A 14329-nucleotide genomic window follows, 5' to 3' on the forward strand; every position below is an offset into this window, starting at 1 on the left:
TACAGTGGACCCCCGCATAACGATGGCATCGCATAGCGATTTTTCCGCATAACGATTACTTTTATCGCAAAATTTTTGCCGCGCATACCGATTAAAAACCCGCATACCGATTTTCGTCCGAGACGCGTCCAATGTGCCCTCAGCCAGCCTCACATGTGCCGCTCCGTCCCATTGTTTACCAGCCAGCCTCCGCGGTAACATCCAAGCATACACTCGGAATATTTCGTATTATTACAGTATTTTCGGTGCTGTTTCTGGAAAATAAGTGACCATGGGCCCCAAGAAAGCTTCTAGTGCCAACCCTGTGGTAAAAAGGGTGAGAATTAGTATGGAAATTAAGAAAGATTTTGAAGGGTTTGGGGCTAACCCTGAGAAGCCTATGCCAGTTGTGGAATCCATTGTGCCTACTTCAAAGATTAAGGAAATGTGTGCAGAGTGGGTTGAACTGCAAACCTTTATAGATGAAAATCACCCTGACACAGCTGTTGCAAGCCGTGCTTGTGACTATTTCAATGACAATGTTATGGCCCATTTTAGGAAAGTCTTGAAGGAACGGGAGGTACAGAGCTCTATGGACAGATTTGTTGTGCGACAGAGGTCCAGTGACTCTCAAGCTGGTCCTAGTGGCATTAAAAGAAGAAGGGAAGTAACCCCAGAAAAGGACTTGCTACCTCAAGTCCTAATGGAAGGGGATTCCCCTTCTAAACAGTAAGAAGATAATGCTCTCCCCTCCTCCCATCCCATCAATCATCACCAGATCTTCAATAAAAGTAAGTGTCATGTAATTGTGCATGCCTTTTTCAGTTTGTGTGTATTAAAATTAACATTTCATGTGGTAAAAAAAAATTTTTTTCATACTTTTGGGCGTCTTGCACGGATTAATTTTATTTCCATTATTTCTTATGGGGAAAATTCATTCGCATAACGATTATTTCGCATAACGATGAGCCCTCTTGCACGGATTAAAATCATTAACCGGGGGTCCACTGTATATATATACATATATATATATAAATATATGGTAGAGTTATAATTGAAAGAATTAGAGGTAAGACAGAATGTAGAATTGCGGATGAGCAAGGAGGCTTCAGAGTGGGTAGGGGATGTGTAGATCAAGTGTTTACATTGAAGCATATATGTGAACAGTATTTAGATAAAGGTAGGGAAGTTTTTATTGCATTTATGGATTTAGAAAAGGCATATGATAGAGTGGATAGAGGAGCAATGTGGCAGATGTTGCAAGTTTATAGAATAGGTGGTAATTTACTAAATGCTGTAAAGAGCTTTTATGAGGATAGTGAGGCTCAGGTTAGAGTGTGTAGAAGAGAGGGAGAATACTTCCCGGTAAAAGTAGGTCTTAGACAGGGATGTGTAATGTCACCATGGTTGTTTAATATATTTATAGATGGGGTTGTAAAAGAAGTAAATGCTAGGGTGTTCGGGAGAGGGGTGGGATTAAATTATGGGGAATCAAATTCAAAATGGGAATTGACACAGTTACTTTTTGCTGATGATACTGTGCTTATGGGAGATTCTAAAGAAAAATTGCAAAGGTTAGTGGATGAGTTTGAGAATGTGTGTAAAGGTAGAAAGTTGAAAGTGAACATAGAAAAGAGTAAGGTGATGAGGGTATCAAATGATTTAGATAAAGAAAAATTGGATATCAAATTGGGGAGGAGGAGTATGGAAGAAGTGAATGTTTTCAGATACAGTGGACCCCCGCATAACGATGGCATCACATAGCGATTTTTCCGCATACCGATTACTTTTATCGCAAAATTTTTGTCGCGCATACCGATTAAAAACCCGCTTACCGATTTTCGTCTGAGACGCGTCCAATGTGCCCTCAGCCAGCCTCACATGTGCCGGCCGTCCCATTGTTTACCAGCCAGCCTCCGCGGTAACATCCAAGCATACACTCGGAATATTTCGTATTATTACAGTGTTTTCGGTGCTGTTTCTGGAAAATAAGTGACCATGGGCCCCAAGAAAGCTTCTAGTGCCAACCCTGTGGTAAAAAGGGTGAGAATTAGTATGGAAATTAAGAAAGATTTTGAAGGGTTTGGGGCTAACCCTGAGAAGCCTATGCCAGTTGTGGAATCCATTGTGCCTACTTCAAAGATTAAGGAAATGTGTGCACAGTGGGTTGAACTGCAAACCTTTATAGATGAAAATCACCCTGACACAGCTGTTGCAAGCCGTGCTGGTGACTATTTCAATGACAATGTTGTGGCCCATTTTAGACAAATCGTAAAGGAACGGGAGGTACAGAGCTCTATGGACAGATTTGTTGTGCGACAGAGGTCCAGTGACTCTCAAGCTGGTCCTAGTGGCATTAAAAGAAGAAGGGAAGTAACCCCGGAAAAGGACTTGCTACCTCAAGTCGTAATGGAAGGGGATTCCCCTTCTAAACAGTAAGAAGATAATGCTCTCCCCTCCTCCCATCCCATCAATCATCACCAGATCTTCAATAAAAGTAAGTGTCATTTAATTGTGCATGCCTTTTTCAGTTTGTGTGTATTAAAATTAACATTTCATGTGGTAAAAAAAAATTTTTTTCATACTTTTGGGCGTCTTGCACGGATTAATTTGATTTCCATTATTTCTTATGGGGAAAATTCATTCGCATAACGATTATTTCGCATAACGATGAGCCCTCTTGCACGGATTAAAATCGTTAACCGGGGGTCCACTGTACTTGGGAGTTGACGTGTCGGCGGATGGATTTATGAAGGATGAGGTTAATCATAGAATTCATGAGGGAAAAAAGGTGAGTGGTGCGTTGAGGTATATGTGGAGTCAAAAAACGTTATCTATGGGGGCAAAGAAGGGAATGTATGAAAGTATAGTAGTACCAACACTCTTATATGGATGTGAAGCTTGGGTGGTAAATGCAGCAGCGAGGAGACGGTTGGAGGCAGTGGAGATGTCCTGTCTAAGGGCAATGTGTGGTGTAAATATTATGCAGAAAATTCGGAGTGTGGAAATTAGGAGAAGGTGTGGAGTTAATAAAAGCATTAGTCAGAGGGCAGAAGAGGGGTTGTTGAGGTGGTTTGGTCATTTAGAGAGAATGGATCAAAGTAGAATGACATGGAAAGCATATAAATCTATAGGGGAAGGAAAGAGGGGTAGGGGTCATCCTCGAAAGGGTTGGAAAGAGGGGGTAAAGGAGGTTTTGTGGGCGAGGGGCTTGGACTTCCAGCAAGCGTGCATGAGCGTGTTAGATAGGAGTGAATGGAGACAAATGATACTTGGGACCTGACGATCTGTTGGAGTGTGAGCAGGGTAATATTTAGTGAAGGGATTCAGGGAAACCGGTTATTTTCTTATAGTCGGACTTGAGTCCTGGAAATGGGAAGTACAATGCCTGCACTTTAAAGGAGGGGTTTGGGATATTGGCAGTTTGGAGGGATATGTTGTGTATCTTTATACGTATATGCTTCTAAACTGTTGTATTCTGAGCACCTCTGCAAAAGCAGTGATAATGTGTGAGTGTGGTGAAAGTGTTGAATGATGATGAAAGTATTTTCTTTTTGGGGATTTTCTTTCTTTCTTGGGTCACCCTGCCTCGGTGGGAGACGACCAACTTGTTGAAGATGAAAAAAAATAAAAAAATTAATTATATATATATATATATATATATTTATATATATATATATATATATTTATATATATATATATATTTATATATATATATATATATATATATATATATATATAGGTAGTAGGTTGGTAGACAGCAACCACCCAGGGAAGTACTACCGTCCTGCCAGATGACTGTGAAATAGAAACCTGTAACTTGTTGATTACCAAAAAAAAAAAAAAAAAAAAAAAAAAAAATATATATATATATATATATATATATATATATATATATATATATATATATATATATATATATATATATATATATATATATATATATATACATATATATTGGTAGTAGGTTGGTAGACAGCAACCACCCAGGGAAGTACTACAGTCCTGCCAAATGACTGTGAAATAGAAACCTGTAACTGTTTTGCATGATGGTAGGATTGCTGGTGTCTTTTTCTGTCTCATAAACACGCTAGATAACAGGGATATCTTGCTACTCCAACTTACACTTTGGTCACACTTCACAGACATGCACATGCATATATATATACATACATCTAGGTTTTTCTCCTTTTTCTACATAGCTCTTATTCTTCTTTATTTCTTCTATTGTCCATGGGGAAGTGGAAAAGAATCTTTCCTCCGTAAGCCATGCGTGTCATATGAGGCGACTAAAATGCCGGGAGCAATGGGCTAATAACCCCTTCTCCTGTAGACATTTACTAGAAAAGAGAAGAAGAAAAACTTTATAAAACTGGGATGCTTGAATGTGCGTGGATGTAGTGCAGATGACAAGAAACAGATGATTGCTGATGTTATGAATGAAAAGAAGTTGGATGTCCTGGCCCTAAGCGAAACAAAGCTGAAAGGGGTAGGGGAGTTTCGGTGGGGGGAAATAAATGGGATTATATCTGGAGTATCTGAGAGAGTTAGAGCAAAGGAAGGGGTAGCAGTAATGTTGAATGATCAGTTATGGAAGGAGAAGAGAGAATATGAATGTGTAAATGCAAGAATTATGTGGATTAAAGTAAAGGTTGGATGCGAGAAGTGGGTCATAATAAGCGTGTATGCACCTGGAGAAGAGAGGAATGCAGAGGAGAGAGAGAGAGATTTTGGGAGATGTTAAGTGAATGTATAGGAGCCTTTGAACCAAGTGAGAGAGTAATTGTGGTAGGGGACCTGAATGCTAAAGTAGGAGAAACTTTTAGAGAGGGTGTGGTAGGTAAGTTTGGGGTGCCAGGTGTAAATGATAATGGGAGCCCTTTGATTGAACTTTGTATAGAAAGGGGTTTAGTTATAGGTAATACATATTTTAAGAAAAAGAGGATAAATAAGAATACAAGATATGATGTAGGGCGAAATGACAGTAGTTTGTTGGATTATGTATTGGTAGATAAAAGACTGTTGAGTAGACTTCGGGATGTACATGTTTATAGAGGGGCCACAGATATATCAGATCAATTTCTAGTTGTAGCTACACTGAGAGTAAAAGGTAGATGGGATACAAGGAGAATAGAAGCATCAGGGAAGAGAGAGGTGAAGGTGTATAAACTAAAAGAGGAGGCAGTTAGGGAAAGATATAAACAGCTATTGGAGGATAGATGGGCTAATGAGAGCATAGGCAATGGGGTCGAAGAGGTATGGGGTAGGTTTAAAAATGTAGTGTTAGAGTGTTCAGCAGAAGTTTGTGGTTACAGGAAAGTGGGTGCAGGAGGGAAGAGGAGCGATTGGTGGAATGATGATGTAAAGAGAGTAGTAAGGGAGAAAAAGTTAGCATATGAGAAGTTTTTACAAAGTAGAAGTGATGCAAGGAGGGAAGAGTATATGGAGAAAAAGAGAGAGGTTAAGAGAGTGGTGAAGCAATGTAAAAAGAGAGCAAATGAGGGAGTGGGTGAGGTGTTATCAACAAATTTTGTTGAAAATAAGAAAAAGTTTTGGAGTGAGATTAACAAGTTAAGGAAGCCTAGAGAACAAATGGATTTGTCAGTTAAAAATAGGAGAGGAGAGTTATTAAATGGAGAGTTAGAGGTATTGGGAAGATGGAGGGAATATTTTGAGGAATTGTTAAATGTTGATGAAGATAGGGAAGCTGTGATTTCGTGTATAGGGCAAGGAGGAATAACATCTTGTAGGAGTGAGGAAGAGCCAGTTGTGAGTGTGGGGGAAGTTCGTGAGGCAGTAGGTAAAATGAAAGGGGGTAAGGCAGCCGGGATTGATGGGATAAAGATAGAAATGTTAAAAGCAGGTGGGGATATAGTTTTGGAGTGGTTAGTGCAATTATTTAATAAATGTATGGAAGAGGGTAAGGTACCTAGGGATTAGCAGAGAGCATGCGTAGTTCCTTTGTATAAAGGCAAAGGAGACAAAAGAGAGTGCAAAAATTATAGGGGGATAAGTCTGTTGAGTATACCTGGTAAAGTGTATGGTAGAGTTATTATTGAAAGAATTAAAAGTAAGACTGAGAATAGGATAGCAGATGAACAAGGAGGCTTTAGGAAAGGTAGGGGGTGTGTGGACCAGGTGTTTACAGTGAAACATATAAGTGAACAGTATTTAGATAAGGCTAAAGAAGTCTTTGTGGCATTTATGGATTTGGAAAAGGCGTATGACAGGGTGGATAGGGGGGCAATGTGGCAGATGTTGCAGGTGTATGGTGTAGGAGGTAGGTTACTGAAAGCAGTGAAGAGTTTTTACGAGGATAGTGAGGCTCAAGTTAGAGTACATAGGAAAGAGGGAAATTATTTCCCAGTAAAAGTAGGCCTTAGACAAGGATGTGTGATGTCACCATGGTTGTTTAATATATTTATAGATGGGGTTGTAAGAGAAGTAAATGCAAGGGTCTTGACAAGAGGCGTCGAGTCAAAAAATAAAGAATCACACACAAAGTGGGAGTTGTCACAGTTGCTCTTTGCTGATGACAATGTGCTCTTGGAAGATTCTGAAGAGAAGTTGCAGAGATTGGTGGATGAATTTGGTAGGGTGTGCACAAGAAGAAAATTAAAAGTGAATACAGGAAAGAGTAAGGTTATGAGGATAACAAAAATATTAGGTGATGAAAGATTGGATATCAGATTGGGGGGAGAGAGTATGGAGGAAGTGAATGTATTCAGATATTTGGGAGTGGACGTGTCAGCGGATGGGTCTATGAAGGATGAGGTGAATCATGGAATTGATGAGGGGAAAAGGGTGAGTGGTGCACTTAGGAGTCTGTGGAGACAAAGAACTTTGTCCTTGGAGGCAAAGAGGGGAATGTATGAGAGTATAGTTTTACCAACACTCTTATATGGGTGTGAAGCATGGGTGATGAATGTTGCAGCGAGGAGAAGGCTGGAGGCAGTGGAAATGTCATGTCTGAGGGCAATGTGTGGTGTGAATATAATGCAGAGAATTCATTGTTTGGAAGTTAGGAGGAGGTGCGGGATTACCAAAACTGTTGTCCAGAGGGCTGAGGAAGGGTTGTTGAGGTGGTTCGGACATGTAGAGAATGGAGCGAAACAGAATGACTTCAAGAGTGTACCAGTCTGTAGTGGAAGGAAGGCGGGGTAGGGGTCGGCCTAGGAAAGGTTGGAGGGAGGGGGTAAAGGAGGTTTTGTGTGCGAGGGGCTTGGACTTCCAGCAGGCGTGCGTGAGCATGTTTGATAGGAGTGAATGGAGACGAATGGTTTTTAATATTTGACGTGCTGTTGGAGTGTGAGCAAAGTAACATTTATGAAGGGGTTCAGGGAAACCGGCAGGCCGGATTTGAGTCCCGGAGATGGGATGTACAGTGCCTACACTCTGAAGGAGGGGTGTTAATGTTGCAGTTTAAAAACTGTAGTGTAAAGCACCCTTCTGGCAAGACAGTGATGGAGTGAATGATGGTGAAAGTTTTTCTTTTTCGGGCCACCCTGCTTTGGTGGGAATCGGCCAGTGTGATAATAAATAATAAATATACATACATACATACATATACAAGTAGCATCCGACTTACGACCAAGCTTGGTTCCGACCAACTGGTCGTAAGTCAAAATGGATGTAAGTCGAACCTTTGAAAATTACCAACATACTGGGTAGGGCATAATGTCAAATGTTTCCTATATAAACTACCTACATAATACTGTAATGTAATGTACAATCATTATTTCATTCTTTTTACCATAATTTACTTCTATTGTTATAATTTAATTATTTATGTACTGTATATAAATATACATGGTAGTGAACTGTATTGTAAATTTTACATCGCATACAGTATCATATGTTACTGTTATCTTTATGTATTGTCGACACAGTGAATGGGAGAATACCACTGGTAGTGTCATCCTGCCAGAATGTAGTATAACCTATACCCTAAGTAAAGAGAAACAACTCTGGAACATTTGTAATACGTAGCTGGCTGGCTGGCCGGGTGGGTGGGTGGGAGGCCGGGTGGGTGGGAGGCCGGGTGGGTGGGTGGCCGGGTGGGTGGCCGGGTGAATGTGGCTGTCTCTGTATCTCTCTCTCTCTCTCTGTATCTCTCTCTCTCTGTATCTCTCTCTCTCTGTATCTCTCTCTGTCTGTATCTCTCTCTCTCTCTCTCTCTCTCTCTTTCTCTCTCTCACAGGTACACATAAGTGAAGTTATTATACATAGTATAAATTACCTAGGATAACCCCAAAAATCCAGATAATATAATAAAATAATTGTGTCCACTCATTACTTACCTTAAAATATCTGTAGTCTTAATGTAGAGTGAGAGGTGAGTAAACAAGATTAAACAAGAGGGAATGAGAGGGTAGAAGGTTGGTGAGTTATGTAAACAAACGTTGCTGTTGTTGTTACCAGCCCGGACATGAATGGTTTTTGTTCACTCCGTCAAGCCGACCAGAAAAACATCTCTTATTTGTTAATTTATATGTTTATATGTTACGTAGCATGTTTATTATATAATTTTGAAAAAAAATCATAGATGGATTAAGCCAAATGTCTATATTAACGTTTTATACACATTTAATGCGCCTCAGTGATTACTATTGTGTTATTATCATTATTAATATGGCGTCATCAAGACCAATTACACTCTTAATGAGTGGCTCTGAGAGAGACAAGCAGACAGAAAGACAGACACACACAGACAAAGACAGACACACAAGTAGACAGAAAGACAAAAAGACATAAAGACACACACACAGGTAAACAGAAAGACAGACACACAAGTAGACAGAACGACAGATAAACAGACACACAGAGATAGAGACAGACACAGATATACAGGCAGACAGATACAGACAGGTTTATGTGCAACAGTGAAAATAAATTGAGAGTTTGAGAGTAAGAGCCTTTCTTGCCACAATCTCCAGTGCAAGATTCAGACTTCATCTTAGGGGCCATGGTGAAATTTACTGTCCAGTTAGTACAGTTAATACAGTATGATGCTGCTGATAGGACAGGGTTACTCAAACTGATGCTGCCTGCATGACACATTGCCGCCGCCGCAAGTACTGTTAAATATTGCACAGCGGTGTGCATCAGCTGGCCCAGCCCAGCTGCCAGATGCACGGTCGTAAGTCGAGTGGACGTATGTCGAGCAGGTCGTAAGTCGGATGGTAGGTGTATATACATATATATAACAGGAACTTTTGATTTATGAATAGGAATAAAAGTGATGATAGAATTATGAGTTAGAGAGTATGTTTGAGAAGAAATGTTAGCTTATGGGAACTTAACACAAAACTGGTATAAGGAAGGAGGTCCACATGAGGAAGAGAGAGACAAAATAGGTAGTGAGTCATTGTAAAGGCAGGAATAATTTGGATGGCTATCAACAAATTTTCATGTAAATAAGAAAATATTGGTGGGTGATGAATAACTTGAGAAGATAGACAACCAAATGTTCTTAGCAGTTAATAATGAAAGGCATTACTATGGTGATACAAATTTAATTTGTTCCAGAAGGCTGTTCGAGTGCAGATACCGAACGAATTTGTTCCCATAAGGAATAATGTAAATTAGATTAATCTGTTTCAGACCTCCAAAAATAACTTACAAAATCATTTACATAAATACACTTACATAACTGTTCAAGTTTTGAGGTGTTCATATCCTGAGGTGCCACTGTATAGGAACTTTTCTGAGATGAATATTGATGATGCTCACACCAACATTTGTTGACACATTTTCAAATTTGTCTTTTAGCATTCACCACACATTTAACTTCTCTTTCCCTGTTCAGATGAATGATTTCATTCACAGGACAAGGAAGAACAAGTGATGGAAGGAATAAGAACCAGCGGAGGTGAATGTAAGGAAAGTGTTGTGAGACAGTGTGAAGAATGACACTAAGTGAAGCGGATGGCTCAGATGGTACAGGTCCTCCATCACAAATCCGGCATCATTGGGACCTGTAGTGTGCCAGATTACTAAGTTTGCTGAATTACAGAGTGGTTAGGTTAGAATACACTTAATAAAATTAACCAACTTGACTTACACAGTTCATTGAACATCGGCAAAAATCGAACATTTCCGCTACTTTGAGCTCAATTTCAAGGTACTTTTCGTTATGAAAGCAATCAAAATCATGTCTATTTCTGTAATACATCATCTTCCATTCTATCAAATGAGTCTAAAAAAATGAGAATACAACCATAAAAACCATACAAAAATATACTGCAAAGAGGCGGATAATGGCTGAGAAGTGAGCTCCCTTATTTATCATCCGTCTTTTTTATTTTTGTTGTACGTTAAGAAGCATCTTTCCATCATACATTGCCCAAGTTTCAATGAGATAGACCAACAAACAACCGAGAAAAAAAATATTTACCAAAAATCGTATATGGCAAGCCCAAGCCAGGTACTGGAAATAAGTCACTTTGACTTTTCTGGGTTATCCCAGGTTCTCTATACATACACTGCTATGATTGATAATCTATGTAACTGTATTTATGTATACCTGAATAAACTTATTTACTTCTAGTCTGTCAACTGAGTACAAGAAACCACCCATTCCCTTATTTCAACTACCCAATATAGTGGTCAGAAATTGGCAATTTGGCCAATTTCACACAAATTTCAACAGATGCCAATTTCAAAATAGGGTCCAGAATAACAATGCAGACATTCCTGGCACTAAAATAACATTTTTCTCTGTTCATTAGTCACAGCTACAGGCCCCTCTTATATTACTCTTGCTTACCATTTGGAATTTTTATTCACAAAAAAAAAAAAAAATAGATGATTTACTGTTATGCAGACTACTGCATTATTGTAATAATTATATAAATAATGTCAATCCATTCTTGACTCCGTATTGGAATTTAGACTGGCAGGCGGACAGGTATTGGACGGTGACGTCATTTGTTTACTCTCGAGCTTCGCTTAAGAATAGAACATTTTCGCTACTGTGAGCGCAATTTCAAGGTACTTTTCGTCATGAAAGCAATCAAAATCATATATATTTCTGTAATATATCTTTCATTCTATCAAATGAGACCGAAAAAATGAGAATATAACCATAACAACCATACAAAAATATACCGCTAAGCAGCCGCTAATGGCTGAGAAGTGAACTCCGCTATTTATGGTCTGATTTCTTTCATTTTTGGTGTACGTGAAGAAGTATCTTTCCATCATACATTGCCCAAGTTTGAATAAGATAAAACAACAAACAACTGAGAAAATAATAATAATAATAATAATAATATTATCTTTATTTACTACACGCACATGTACAAGGTATACAGGCCTAGCTGACATCAGTGACATACTACTGTATAGAAAGGCACTTGTTATGCTGAGTATTTCAAGAAAATTAGGTCAGTGTCCCAGGATAACACCCACACTAGTCGACTAACACCCAGGTACCCATTTACTGATAGGTAAACATAGACAACAGGTGTAAAGAAACACGCCTAAAGTTTCTACCCTGGCTGGGAATTGAATATTTTATCAAAAATCATATATGGCTAACCCAAGCCAGGTACTAAAAATAAGCCACGTTGACTTTTTTGGGATTATCCTAGGTTCTCTACACATATGCTGCTATGTGTGATAATCTATAGAGAGAAAATAACTTTTTTGTTTCATGTTTATGGTGGAGTACGAGTGTATATCACAGTTAGCCCTGTGCTACACTCCGTTTTCTCTAATATAAGCCCCCAAGACAAGGATAGGAGAATGGTATTTGTTTACCATATCCTCTTCATAACTCTGTCGAACTGCTCGGTGTTATGCCAAATATTATTCATTCTGGAGTATTTAACATGTTTTATGTTATTTATATTGTTTCTTATGTCATATTAGATCAATTGTGATAGGCAAATAAGCTGTAGTGTTGATATTAGCGTAATAATAAAGCATATTCTCCTGCATCATGAGACTGAGCTCATGACAACCAACAGTGGCTTCAAAGCCACCTTATCTTTAATGGATAATGTACTGCTTTACATAATGAGAAGCATTTCTTTTATTCATTGGAACCATAGCTAGGGCTAAAAGTAAGCAGGTTAAAACAATAAATGGAGAAAAAGAAATTGGAATGACTTATGCAGCAAGTAGCTCCACCAAACAGTACCAGCAGGTTGGTGTGGCGATCTTGGAAATTTGAAATTATGCTAGCCAAAATTAGTGCCGAATAACTGAAGGAACCGAATAACCGATTGCCGGATTTGTGATGGCGGACCTGTATTTTTGACACTAATCCTTTTTTCTTTAAACCATATAATGTAATTTACATGAATTAACATAAACGTAGGCACAAAAATGGCCACAAATTATGTAATGCATTTTGACCAGCTAATTGTAAGCCATATTAATTAATACACATACTATTAAATAAGAATTTTTATGCAATTAACTAAAATAAGACACCTTGAAGAACTGAAACAATTATGCAACATAAGACACCTAATGACAAATAGTCTATCACAAGAGAGACATATTTCAAAGTACTAATTCAAAGATCCTCAGTTTTATAGTGACTGAATATAGAAATGTTGAAGATACAGTAAGTTACTTTAGATTACAATATAATTAAATAGGACAATATATGTTACCAATTATGTATGGGTGTTGAAGAAAGAACAGGGACAGGACTGGATGAAAGCTGGTTTTTTTAGACATAACAGATTGCTGTCTCAATTATGCTAAGGAGATGGTGTTTTTTAACAGCTTTGAAATGGCTGGCAGACAGGGAACCTTTCAATGCTTCAGACAGAGTTCCAGATCTTAAGGCCATTTATGAGCATTGAATTTTCACACAGGTTGAGTTGGACATGGGAGATGATGTCAGCTTTTTTGTGTCTTGTTGCACCTATTAAAAGGAAAAAGTTCATAGAAAGGCTTATATTGAAAAATAATGTCCTATATACTGTAGGCACAGTAGTAAGAGTGTATATTTTGTTTATTAAACAAGTTCAAGTTTGGGGGAGTGTGTTGTCTGCCACTGGAATAGGTAATTGTTTGCACAGCAACTTTCAAGTTAGTAATGATTTTAGATCATAGATTCCTATATCCAACTCAATCCCTATGCTTCTGCAATACTGTATAACACAAATATTGGGGTAGGCTCTACCCCAATATTATCCACATAACTGCAATAAAGTCACTGTCCCAGATTTCCGCTTGACGACTTCATGGGTATGACAAATTACCTGGGTGGGCTAAATTGGGACGACCTTACTATGTGTCAGGTAGGTAGAGTTGGTTGCCAATATGACATATTTCAGAGCATAGTGCTGGCTGCCCAGACAACTTTTGTCCCGAGTAGGGAAATTAGATCTAACAACAATGATCCCAAATGGATAAACAATAGATTAAAACATCTCACTGGTCAATAGAGAGGCATATATAGGCATATCAAAAGAGGGAAAGGGCAGTTAAGAAATCAATATATTCAATTAAAATGAGAAATAGGAAAAGGAATAAGAAAACCAAAAAGGAATTATGAAGTTAAAGTTGCAAGGGATTCTAAGACTATCCCAAAAGGGTTCTTTCAGGTATACAGAAGATAGATTAGGGACAAGATAGGCCCACTTAAAAGTAACTCAGGTCAGATCACTGACATTGATAAGGAAATGTGTGAACTTTTCAATACCTACTTCCTCTCAGCTTTTACTCAAGAAGATACTAGCAAAATTATAGAAATAATAAATTATGTAGAAAAGGACAATAATAAACTATGCACAATTATGGTAACTAGTGACATGGTCCTCAGACAAATAGAGAAATTAAAGCCTAACAAAATCCCCAGGTCCTGATGAACTGTTTGCCAGGGTTTTAAAGGAATGTAAAGAGGAACATAGCATACCTTTGGCTAATCTTTTCAACATATCACTACAAACTAATAACTAACTCATTAGTTATTTAGATATTTAATGCACCTCAGTGATTATTAGTGTTATTATTATTATTATTATTAATATGGCATCTTCAAGACTAATAAGACACTTTAGTGATTTTAATGTGTACCTGCATGCCAGCACAATGTGTACCTGCATGCCAGCACAATGTGTACCAGCATGCCAGCACAGTGTGTACCTGCATGCCAGCACAGTGTGTACCAGCATGCCAGCACAGTGTGTACCAGCATGCCAGCACAGTGTGTACCAGCATGCCAGCACAGTGTGTACCTGCATGCCAGCACAGTGTGTACCAGCATGCCAGCACAGTGTGTACCTGCATGCCAGTACAGTGTACCTGCATGCCAGCACAATTTGTACCTGCATGCCAGCACAGTGTGTACCAGCATGCCAGCACAGTGTGTACCTGCATGCCAGCA

The 14329-nt window shown here is 38.7% G+C and overlaps 1 protein-coding gene across 1 annotated transcript in view; it reads right to left on the minus strand.

Moving 5' to 3' along the window:
- Nucleotides 1-12541: 12541 nt before the first annotated feature.
- The window catches only part of LOC128686677 (alpha-aminoadipic semialdehyde synthase, mitochondrial-like), a 133656-nt gene continuing 131868 nt past the window's right edge, over nt 12542-14329 (minus strand). The window contains exon 9 of the mRNA XM_070099015.1: nt 12542-12862. The gene's annotated coding sequence lies outside the window, so the exon portion shown is untranslated. The remainder of the gene's footprint in view (nt 12863-14329) is intronic.

The sequence above is a fragment of the Cherax quadricarinatus genome, chromosome 66, assembly GCF_038502225.1.
Source record: "Cherax quadricarinatus isolate ZL_2023a chromosome 66, ASM3850222v1, whole genome shotgun sequence".
NCBI classification, from domain to species: domain Eukaryota; kingdom Metazoa; phylum Arthropoda; class Malacostraca; order Decapoda; family Parastacidae; genus Cherax; species Cherax quadricarinatus.